Below are 12924 nucleotides of genomic sequence, written 5' to 3'. Positions count from 1 at the left end.
ACTGAGTTTTTATGGATATAAAAAAGAACATTATCGAACAAAAGGACCATTTGTGATGTAAATAGGACCTATTGGAGTGCCAACAGAAGAAGATCATCAAAGTTAAGGCATTTTTTATAGCGCTATTTCTGACTTTCGTGTCGCCACCTGCCTGGTTGAAAATGATTGTTATGCATTTGTGTGCTGGGCGCTGTCCTCAGATAATTGCATGGTATGCTTTTGCCGTAAAGCCTTTTTGAAATCTGACACCTTGGCTGGATTAACAAGAAGTTAAGCTTTATTTTGACATATTGCATGTGTAGTTTGAATTTGGACGCTAGCGTCCCACTTATCCTAGAGAAGTTTTAAGTAACCAGTCAGTTATGGAATTTCTGGTCTGATATACAGTTGAAGTCGGAAGTTTACATACACTTAGGCTGGAGTCATTAAAACTTGTTGTTCAATCACTCCACAAATTTCTTGTTAACAAACTATATTTTTGGCAAGTTGGTTAGGACATCTACTTTGTGCATGACACAAGTAATTTTTTCAACAATTGTTTAAAAACAGATTATTTCACTTATAATTCACTGTATCACAATTCCAGTGGGTCAGAAATCTACATACACTAAGTTGACTGTGCCTTTAAACAGCTTGGAAAATTCCAGAAAATGATGGCATGGCTTTAGAAGCTTCTTATAGGCTAATTGACATCATTTGAGTCAATTGGAGGTATACCTGTGGATGTATTTCAAGGCCTACCTCCAAACTCAGTTCCTCTTTGCTTGACATTGGAAAATCAAAAGAAATCAGCAAAGACCTCAGAAAAATAATTGTAGACCTCCACAAGTCTGGTTCATCAGTTTCCAAACGCCTGAAGATACCACATTCATCTGTACAAACAATAGTACGCAAGTATAAACACCATGGGACCACGCAGCCATCATACCGCTCAGGAAGGAGACGCGTTCTGTCTCCTAGAGATGAACGTACTTTGGTGTGAAAAGTATAAATCAATCCCAGAACAACAGCAAAGGACCTTGTGAAAATGCTGGAGGAAACAGGTACAAAAGTATCTATATCCACAGTGAAACGAGTCCTATATCGACATAACCTGCAAGGCTGCTCAGTAAGGAAGAAGCCACCGCTCCAAAACCGCTATAAAAAGCCAGACTACAGTTTGCAACTGCACATGGGGACAAAAATCGTACTTTTTGGAGAAATTTCCTCTGGTCTGATGAAGCAAAAATAGAACTGCTTGGCCATAATGACCATCGTTATGTTTGGAGGAAAAAGGGGGAGGCTTGCAAGCCGAAGAACACCATCCCAACTGTGAAGCACGGGGGTGGCAGCATCATGTTGTGGGGGTTCTTTGCTCCAAGAAGGACTGGTGCACTTCACAAAATAGATGGCATCATGAGGGAGGAAAATTATGTGGATATATTAAAGCAACATCTCAAGACATCAGTCAGGAAGTTCAATCTTGGTCGCAAATGGGTCTTCCAAATGGACAATGACCCCAAGCATACTTCCAAAGTTGTGGCAAAATGGCTTAAGGACAACAAAGTCAAGGTATTGGAGTGGCCATTACAAAGCCCTGACCTCAATCCTATAGAACATTTGTGGGCAGAACTGAAAAAGCGTGTGAGCAAGGAGGCCTGCAAACCTGACACAGTTAAACCAGCTCTGTCAGGAGGAATGGCCCAAAATTCTCTCAACTTATTATGGGAAGCTTGTGGAAGAATACCTGAAATGTTTGACCCAAGTTAAATAATTTAATAGCAATGCTACCAAATACTAATTGAGTGTATGTAAACTTCTGACCCAGTGGGAATGTGATGAAATAAATAAAAGCTGAAATAAATCATTCTGTCTACTATTTTTCTTACATTTCACATTCTTAAAATAAAGTGGTGATCCTAACTGACCTAAGACAGGGAATTTCTTCTCTGATTAAATGTCAGGAATTGTGAAAAACTGAGTTTAAATGTATTTGGCTATGCTGTATGTACACTTCCCACCTCGACTGTGTCAGTGATGTAGAACCTCAACACTCTTGCCTCTCCCATAGCCATGTATTTCCATTTTATAACCATGTAAAACAGGATTGATTTGTTCAGTTCAATTATCACAATTGAGCAAAGTAATTCTGCACAATAAGAAATGTTCTACAATACGACTGAGATTGTATTTTTTCAGGATTGTTATTATTATTTTTTATTTGTTTGGTATACCAGTTGGTAACACTTCAGATGAGACAATGCCATTGAAGAAGAACCTTGGATTAGTGGAAATAGAAAACAAGTAGAAAAGGAGCCCCAGGTGGCTTGGTATGAAAAAGGTTTAGAAACTGATCTATTGTGTAAAATCAGAGCGTAGTACCGTACTCCAGTCAGCACTAGGCGTACAGAGGCCCATTATCAACAACCATCACTCCTGTGTTCCAATGGCACGTTGTGTTAGCAAATCCAAGTTTATCATTTTTAAAGGCTAATTGATCATTAGAAAACCCTTTTGCAATTATGTTAGCACAGCTGAAAACTGTTGTTCTGATTAAAGAATCAATAAAACTGGCCTTCTTTAGACTAGTTGAGTATCTAGAGCATCAGCATTTGTGGGTTCGATTACAGGCTCAAAATGTCCAGAAAGAATGAACTTTCTTCTGAAAGTCATCAGTCTATTCTTGTTCTGAGAAATGAAGGCTTTTCCATGGGAGAAATGGAACCAGAATAGAAAGAGAAGTGGGATGCCCCAGTGCACAACTGAGCAAGAGGACAAGTACATTAGAGTGTCTAGTTTGAGAAACAGACGCCTCACAAGTCTTCAACTGGCAACTTCATTAAATAGCACCCGCAAAACACCAGTCTCAACGTCAACAGTGAAGAGGTGACTCCGGGATGCTGGCCTTCTAGGCAGAGTTGCAGAGAAAAAGCCATATCTCAGACCAGCCAATAAAAGATTAAGATGGGCAAAAGAACACACACTGGACAGAGGAAGATTGGAAAAAAGTTTTATGGACAGACAAATCTAAGTTTGAGGTGTTCAGATCACAAAGAAGAACATTCGTGAGACACAGAAACAATGAAAAAATGCTGGAGGAGTGCTTAACGCCATCTGTCAAGCATGGTGGAGTCAATGTGATGGTCTGGGGGTGCTTTGGTGGTGGTAAAGTGGGAAATTTGTACAGGGTAAAAGGGATCTTGAAGAAGGAAGGCTATCACTCCATTTTGCAACACCATGCCATACCCTGTGGACGGCGCTTAATTGGAGCCAATTTCCTCCTACAACAGGACAGTGACCCAAAGCACAGCTCCAAACTATGCTTCTTCCCTAACTATTTAGGGAAGAAGCAGTCAGCTGGTATTCTGTCTATAATGGAGTGGCCAGCACAGTCACCACATCTCAATCCTATTGAGCTGTTGTGGGAGCAGCTTGACCGTATGGTACGTAAGAAGTGCCCATCAATCCAACTTGTGCGAGGTGCTTCAGGAAGCATGTGGTGAAATCTCTTCAGATTACCTCAACAAATTGACAACTAGAATGCCAAAGGTCTGCGGGGCTGTAATTGCTGCAAATGGAGGATTCTTTGACTAAAGAACACAATTATTATTTCAATTAAAAATCATTATTTATATAACCTTGTCAACGTCTTGACTATATTTCCTATTCATTTTGCAACTCATTTCATGTATGATTTCATGGAAACAAGGACATTTCTAAGTGACCCCAAACATTTGAACGGTAGTGTACATCAGTGTGTCCTGCTGTTCCGTTGGCGGTAACATCTGTGACGTTTAGCTACAAACACGTCTTGACATGTCTATATGCCTCAATGCGTACTGTATGTGTGGGTGCGTGTGGTGTGGTGTGTATCTACAGGTATTAATAAATTACTGTCCTTTTGTATTGGTTTGTGTCCTCAGTGGCAGCCCCTGGTGACAGATTGCTTAAGGTCAATACAGTGTAAGGGACAATAACCATCACCATGGGGGATGACTAATAGGACCATGTCTCACAGGGCTGGTGAACACATGATTGGTCTTCAATTTTTATTCAGCAGCCATATTACCCTGCATCCCAGTGCTGGCTTGCCTCTGAAGTTATGCTGGGTTGGGCTAGATGGGAGACCAGATGCTGCAAGAAGTGGTGTTGGAGGGCCGATAGGAGGCAAACTGTTTTTTATCCTCTTAATCAGGGACTAATTCAGACCTGGGACACCAGGTGAATGCAATTAATTACCAGGTAGAAACAAAAAAACTGAAGTGTTTCGGCTCTCCAGGACCGAAATTGGGCAGCCCTGTGTGTAGTCTGATACACTAATGCCCCTGCTTTCAGTGTTCTGCTGTAGCTCAAATGAAAATAAGGAGCATACTTGTTTGTTATTTGGCATATGTGGAGGTGCACATGTTCCTGCAGTCCATCTCAGCAGAATCAGCAGGACTTTTAGAAGCTAGTAGACACTCTTCTCACTTCACTGTTGTAACCAACTAAGGAACACCAGGCACTCCTCAGACAGAAACAACAGCTATAGATGCAGCATGTATGAAAAAACTTTAGACAGAATGGGGTAAAAGTGAAAAAGAGTGACAATGGAAATGTGGGAAGAAAAGGGATGGCAGGAATCCACTCTGTACCAAGTATCCATACGTCATTTCCAATAATTGGTGAGCATGTGAGTGGACTTAACGTGTGTGTCTGCACTGTGTGTGTTGTAGGCATACAGGTACACGTGCAACGCGGTGTGCTGGCTTGGTCAGTGCTTTCCTGGTAGCCTCCTGTAGCTCTCATATGCTGGCCCAGCGAGGGGCTAACCAGAGAGAGTGGATACTGGGCGTGTGACTGGCCTCTGGGAGACGTATTTAAAGTTTAAAAAAATTCTGCACTTTACTATTTATATTTTTGACAACTTTTTACTTCACCTACGTTCCTAAAGAAATACTGTACCTTTTACCTCATTATGTCTGAGTGTTGGAGTGTGTGTGGCATCTGGTTTGCTTACTATAAGGAATTTGAAATGATTTATACTTTTGATACTTAAGTATATTTTAGCAATTACATTTACTTTTGATACTTAAGTATATTTAAAACCAAATACTTTTTACTTTTACTCAAGTAGTATTTGAAAGGGATTTTACTTGAGTGATTTTCTATTAAGGTATCTTTACTTTTACTTAAATATGACAATTGGGCACTTTTTCCACCACTGTCTGCTACTGTAACAGCTCCAGTGCCTGGCTTGTGTCTCTTTAGTTGTGATTCTGGTCTGCATCGCTTTTATCTTGTTCGGTTCTATCTTAACACTTAGCCAACTACTCTCATTTTATTCCATTGGCATGGCCATAATGAATGTAATCTAAGATACACTACATGACCAAAATGATGTGGACACCTGCTCGTTGAACATCATTCCAAAATCATGGGTATTAATATAGAGTTGGTCCCCCTTTGCTGCTATAACAGCCTCCACTCTTCTGGGAAGGCTTTCCACTAGATGTTGGATTATTGCTGCGGGGACTTGCTTCCATTCAGCCACAAGAGCAGTAGTGAGGTCGGGCACTGATGTTGGGTGATTAAACCTGGCTTGCAGTCAGCATTCCAATTCATCCCAAAGGTGTTCGATGGGGTTGAGGTCAGGTCTCTGTGCAGGCCAGTCAAGTTCTTCCACACCGATCTCGACAAACCATTTCTGTATGGACCTCACTTTGCGCACAGGGGCATTGTCATGCTGAAACAGGAAAGGGCCTTCCCCAAACTGTTGCCACAAAGTTGGAAGCACAGAATTGTCTAGAATGTCATTGTATGCTGTAGCATTAAGATTTCCCTTCACTGGAACTATGGTTCGCTTTCCCTTCACTGGAATAAAGATTTCCCTTCACTGGAACTATGGTTCGATTTCCCTTCACTGGAATAAAGATTTCCCTTCACTGGAATAATGGTTCGGGCTAGGCCGGAACTTCGGCCTAGCCCGAACCATTATTCCTCCTCCACCAAACTTTACAGTTGGCACTATGCATTCGGGCAGGTAGCGTTCTCCTGGCATCCACCAAACCCAGATTTGTCTGTCGGACTGCCAGATGGTGAAACGTGATTCATCTCTCCAGAGAACGCGTTTCCAGAGTCCAATGGGGGAGGGCTTTACACCTCTCCAGCCGACGCTTGGCATTGCGCATGGTGATCTTAGGCTTGTGTGTAACTGCTCAACCATGTAAACCCATTTCATGAAGCTCCCGACTAACAGTTGTTGTGCTGACGTTGCTTCCTGGGGCAGTTTGGAATTTGGTAGTGAGTGTTGCAACCGAAGATAGACAATGATTTTTACGAGCTTCAGGACTCAGCGGTCCAGTTCTGTGACATTGTGTGGCCTACCACTTCGCAGCTGAGCCGTTGTTGCTCCTAGACATTTCCACTTCACAATAACAGCACTTAGAGTTGACCGGTGGCAGCTCTTACGGGCAGAAATCTGACGAACTGACTTGTTGGAAAGGTGGCATCCTATGACGGTGCCACGTTGAAAGTCACTGAGCTCTTCAGTAAGACCATTCTACTGTTTGTCTATGGAGATTGCAAGGCGGTGTGCTCAATTTTATAGACCTGTCAGCAACGGGTATGGCTGAAATAGCCAAATGGACTAATTTGAAGGGGTTTCCACATACTTTGTACATATAGTGTATATCTCTCCATTTGTTACTCATTCCTTCTCCCCCACCTCTCTTTTTTAACATTAATTTTATCAGGGAGTCATACTGAGACCAAGGTCTCTTTTAAAGATGAGCCCTGAATTACATAAATGACAGAAAATACACACATCAATATAAATACAAAATGCAAGCAGAAAGAAAAACACGGTCATAAAAAACAAACACATGAATCAGTAATAAAGTCCTTAATCAGCTTTCTGAATTGTCCTTAGAGGCACCAGAACATCATATTTAAGAACATTTTGAAGATTGTTCCACAAATAAGGTGTAAGAAAACTAAAAGCTGATTTACCTAACTCATTAGTGACCAATGGAATTTCCGGAGTTAGCCATCCCTGAGACTGGGTGTGTTAACTCGTATGTTTAAAGTTTAGTAAAGATGTTAGGTACAGTGGGACATTTTGTTAATGGGCTTTATAAATGAAAACATAGCAATGTATCAACCTACGTGACGTCAAAGAAGACCAGCCAACGTTCTGGTAGAGAATGCAGTGACGATAGAAACATCGACTGAATAATCTGCTTTCTACTATATTTCTATAGAAGACCATTTTTATTCTCAGCTTCATAACAAACTCATCAATATGCTTTTCAAAAGAACACTTCATCCTTCAAAGTACATATGCATAAATCATCAGAGTTTTTATGCACTCTAGAGAACAACATACAGTGCATTTGGAAAGTATTCAAACCCCTTGACTTTTTCCAGATTTTTGTTACGTTACAGCCTTATTCTAAAAGTGAATAATTCTTTTTTTTCCCTCATCAATCTACACACAATATCCCATAATGACAGAGCAAAAACTGTTTCTTTAGAATAAAAAAGAAGCACCTTTAACAGCAATTACAGCCTCAAGTCTTCTTGGGTATGGCGCTACAAGCTTGGCACACCTGTATTTGGGGAGTTTCTTCCATTCTTCTCTGCAGATCCTCTCAAGCTCTGTCAGGTTGGATGGGGAGCTCTGCTGCACAGCTATATTCAGGTCTCTTCAGAGATGTTCAATTGGGTTCAAGACCGGCCTCTGGCTGGGCCACTCAATGACATTCAGAGACTTGTCCCGAAGCCACTCCTGTGTTGTCTTGGCTGTGCTTAGGGTCATTGTCATGTTGGAAGGTGAACCTTCGTCCCGGTCTGAGGTTCTTAGCTCTGAAGCAGGTTTTCAACAAGGATCTCTCTGTACTTTGCTCCATTCATCTTTGCCTAGATCCTGACTAGTCTCCTAGTCCCTGCTGTTAAAAAATATCCCCACAGCATGATGCTGCCACCACAATGCTTCACCGTAGGGGTGGTGCCAGGTTTCCTCAGACGTGATGGTTGGCATTCAGGCCAAAGAGTTCAATCTTGGTTTCATCAGACCAGAGAATCTTGTTTCTCATGGTCTGAGAGTCTTAAGGTGCCTTTTGGCAAACTCCAAGTGGGCTGTCGTGTCTTTTAATGTGGAGTGGCTTCCATCTGGCCTGATTGGTGGAGTGCTGCAGTGATGGTTGTCATTCTGGAAGGTTCTCCCATCTCCACAGATGAACTATAGAACTCTGAGTTACCATCATCAGGTTCTTTGTCACCTCCCTGACCAAGGCCCTTTTCCCCGATTTCTCAGTTTGGCCGGTCATACCCAAGAAGACTCGAGGCTGCAATTGCTGCCAAAAGTGCTTCAACAAAATACAGAGATAAAGGGTTTCTGAGTACTTATGGAAATGTGATATTTCTGAATACTTTCCGAATGCACTGTATATGTTTTGATTTCTAATACTTTCTAAGGCTGCATGATGTGACTCCAATTATGATTTTGAAAAAGTTGCATGAAAGCCATGAGCTCTGCTTTGTTTTTTGTGCAGGCTGTACACACTTCATTAGTCTCGCATTCACAATTTGACAAGCACTTGATAATGCCTCAAACTTCCCGGCTGCATCCCCTCTAATACCCCCTAAAACAATCTGTGCCTTTTGCAGCTGAATATAATAATTATAATTCCCTTCTCCCGACTGCTTCCAGAATCATCTCTCCCTCACATGGCTCTCCATCACGTGATTGGGTCTTGAAGACAGACACATCTGGGACGCAACTGTGCGCATCCTTATCCAATTCCCAGGTGCATATTGACAATATTGGAAGTACTTTCCACATTTACTTTTCAGTTAGTCAACAAGATGAGTAGGCCTACCGAACAGCAAAGCACTAGCCCATGTCAATCTACTGTCCCCCATTTTACAAACGTTGACCTATTCTGTGCTAGAAATAAATATCCCAAACATTTGTGGGATGCAAAAGATCCCAAATTAATACAACCACTAGCTTAAAGAAAGATTTAAGCAATGAGCCTGACGCAACAGATGAGAATGTTTAGCTTAAAGTGTTGATAAACTATTAGGCTATTTCATCACATTATAAGCTCAGCAATGCGCACACGGCAGTAGGTTATAAGCGCAATGTTCCATTAGCAGGAAAACACCATTCTCAAAAGTTACCACAAATGTGATTATGCATGTATTGCTTTTATTATAAAGGTGCATTTTTATGGTGAAAATGATCTTTCCCAAACTTGAAACTCACTCGCTGCATATGTATGCCAGTTAAGCTCTACACCCGTTGTAAAGTGAATTAAAGGGAATTAATGTGATTTATTATTTGGCCATTGTGAATCAAACCTTATCAAAATGTATTGGCCTATGAGCTAGGCTACATGAGGCGTGCGACTATGATTTGAAAATGTAGCAAAAAAAAACAATGCACTGTTTGCCTTAAACTGGGCATCATTCACAAGTGATAGGCTAATATTGTCACCCATCCCACTATTCTTGATTTAATCTTGTCTTTACGTATACTAAATAATATGTGTGAAATTTGTTTTGATTTAGAATGGACCATTATCATGCATCTGTCGTGAAACGGCCAGCGGGAAAAAAATGCATGTCATCTATGCACTTAAATAGCGCATGGAGGACACTTTTCATGTGGTTCGTTTTCATGCCAGGCAGGTAGGCTATAATCCTGTTGTCAAGAGAAGCAATGTGCTTAATATTAAGTAATTTGAGAAATAAATATAGTAGGCCTAGTCTAAAGAAAGCTGATGGACTCCTATTTTTAATAGAGGCCATCACTCTGTTTTCTCATGCAATTGCATAGCCTATAGAAATGTTACGCGTCATGGGCTCTCATGAAGTGTTTGTTTAGATTTTCAAAAACATTTGCATTGGTGTCAGAGTGATTAGAGGGACAATAGAGTGCAGGGTACCAGGCAGTTAACACGTTTGTTAGGCTACTAATGACCATCAGCAGCATCAGATCTTGGAAAAGACTAATTGCTGACTAAACGGTCACAAGGAATTTGACTGTCGTTATGACTCCTGACTGCTCAGCATAACAGCCCTACTCATTACAGCAGATTTTCTTGTAGTGAGCCAGGTAAAGATGCATTAGAGGCATGGAAACTTGAAGAGTTTAAAGAAATGAAGAAACTTAAACATTTCTTACAGGTAAAAAAAAGTCTTCAAGTTTGAGGTTCATGAAGTCACTGATGGTCCCGTGTGTCTCAGTTAGTAGAGCATGGTGTTTGCAACGCCAGGGTTGTGGGTTCGATTCCCACGGGGGACCAGTACGAAAAGAACAAAAAATGTATGAAATGTATGCATTCACTACTGTAAGTTGCTCTGGATAAGAGCGTCTGCTAAATGACTCAAATGTAAATGTCACTATTCAACTGCTACATCATCCTCCCCAGGGGCATGTTGGGAGCTTGTGCTAGCAGGATTAAGAACTTCTCTAAGACATTTGATCAAAATGGAGTCTCTTTGTTTGGCATCTCCATGGTGACCTCTTTAAAAAATCCACTCTGCTCTAGAATGATGTACCTGTGCCTCTTGATGAAAGAAATAACTTATTTAAATAATGCGCTAATAGATAAATTCAATTTTTAAACAATACACTTTTATGAATAATACAAATAATGCACATACACTGCTAACATCTAGGCTGGAATAATACATTATGGCCTTTCTCTTGCATTTCAAAGATGATGGTACAAAAAAAATACAACAAAACGCATGTTTTTTTCTTTGTATTATCTTTTAGCAGATCTAATGTGTTATATTCTCCTACATGAATTTAACATTAACACAAACTTCAAAGTGTTTCCTTTGAAATGGTATCAAGAATATGCATATCCTTGCTTCAGGTCCTGAGCTACAGGCAGTTAGATTTGGGTTTGTCATTTTAGATGAAAATTGGGAAAAAGGGGCGGATCCTTAAGAGGTTTTAAGGGTGTGTTTGTAAATTCAATCTGGAGTGCCAGAGTGTGCTCAGGGCCTTTGTAAAATCAGTGTTGTCAGATTATCCGTTTGTAAATTCAGAGTGTTTCTCTCTCAGATCGTACACTGGACGCTCTGGCCGGGGAGTAGGGTTGATCAGAGCGCAGTCAAGCTAACTGGCTAATGTTGGCTAGCTTGCTAGCTACTTCCAGACACAAATGAGAGAACACCTCACTCTGACCATATTACTCACCCTAGCAGAGCTGGTTAGGCTGTTTTCATGTTATCTAGAGTGTTGGTGACAGTCACTTTGCTGCTGGCAACAATTTAATTGTGTTTTTAAGCTGACTTTTACTGACACTGGTCATATTCAACTGGTGTTGCACGTTTGTAAATTCATCCGTTTTTCTGCGCTCTGGCACATTTACATTTCAGTCATTTAGCAGACGCTCTTATCCAGAGCAACTTACAGTAGTGAATGCATACATTTCATACATTTTTTTTCTGTACTGGCCCCCCGTGGGAATCAAACCCACAACCCTGGCATTGCAAACACCATGCTCTACCAACTGAGCTACAGGGAAGAGCTACAGGGAAGGCTACCAAATCCCACCAAATTCAGCCCAAGACGAGAGTGCTCTAAAATCGGAGTATATAGCCAGAGTAAATTTACGAACGCACCCTAAATGTGTTTTTCAATTAAGCAACACATTACAAAAATGAAGATACTCTCTTAATGTTCAGAATGTTCCTACCTCCTTTCCAAATGCTATTTTGCTCATGTGTTTGTTCATCTGAATGCTTGTTTCCCTATCAAGGGCTGAACTATCCTCCATAAATCCCTCAGAAATCCCCCTCTTTCTCCCTCTGTTGGTTTTGTATTTGTTAATCTGTCCTAATTCTTCTTGTTTTCCTTATTGGGTTTATAGTCCCTCAATCCCATTCCTCCCTTGTGTCGCCTGATGATTCAGCAGATGAGCCTTGCAAGAACCAAGTTGATCAATCTCTCAATAGCCAAACTATTTCCACAAAATAAAATATCTTCCAATTCCTATAGATGTGCAGAACACAGCAATTCGCTAAAATAACTAAACTGTTCACATATAATAAAATAATTTCACAAAAAATTTAAGGAGAGGAGCTCTTCTTATTTTAGTACTCATCACTTCATTCTCTACCAGAACGTTGGTTGGCCCTCTTTGATGTCACATATGTTGATGCATTGCTATGTTTTCATTTATAAAGCCCTTTTACAAAAAGTTCCACTGTACCTAACATCTTTACTAAACTTTAAACATACGAGTTATCACACCCAGTCTCAGGGATGGTTAACTCTGGAAATTCATTTGATCTCTACTGAGTTAGGTAAATCAGCTTTTGTGGAACAATCTTCAAAATGTTCTTAAATGTGATGTTCTGGTGCCTCTAGGACAATTCAGAAAGCTGAAGTTTTTTCTCTCTGCTTGCATTTTGTATTTATATTGATGTCTGTAATTTCTGTAATTCATGGCTCATCTTTAAAAGAGACCTTGGTCTCAGTATGACTCCCTGATAAAATAAATGTAAAAAAATCAAGGTGAAGGATGTGACATATTGCAAATTAAACTTCACATGCTCTCAGCCTCTTAATATAACAAATAAATAAATAATAATAATAGTCATGTGAAAAGTAAGTACACCCATTGAAAGTGTTTTTTAAATATATTTTATTTTCTACATATTTGGACACATGGATATTTGAGCAAAATTCTCACCACATTCATTGATAAAGGTAACCACATTTAACAAATCACACACTTTTTTTACTTTGAAAATGTTATTCAATTAAAATAAACAAAAATGCATTTTCCTTATGCGGAAAAAGTTGGTACACCCCCTACCTTTACCATCACATAAAATGGCTAAAATTAGAATCAAGTGCACCAAAACAGGTGCAAATGATTAGAAAATCATTAGAGAGTAACTTAGGAGGGTCCAGCCTTCCATAAAGATTAGAAACTG

Source organism: Salmo trutta, chromosome 16 (genome assembly GCF_901001165.1).
Source record: "Salmo trutta chromosome 16, fSalTru1.1, whole genome shotgun sequence".
NCBI lineage: Eukaryota > Metazoa > Chordata > Actinopteri > Salmoniformes > Salmonidae > Salmo > Salmo trutta.
Note: the sequence above shows the minus strand (reverse complement) of the source record.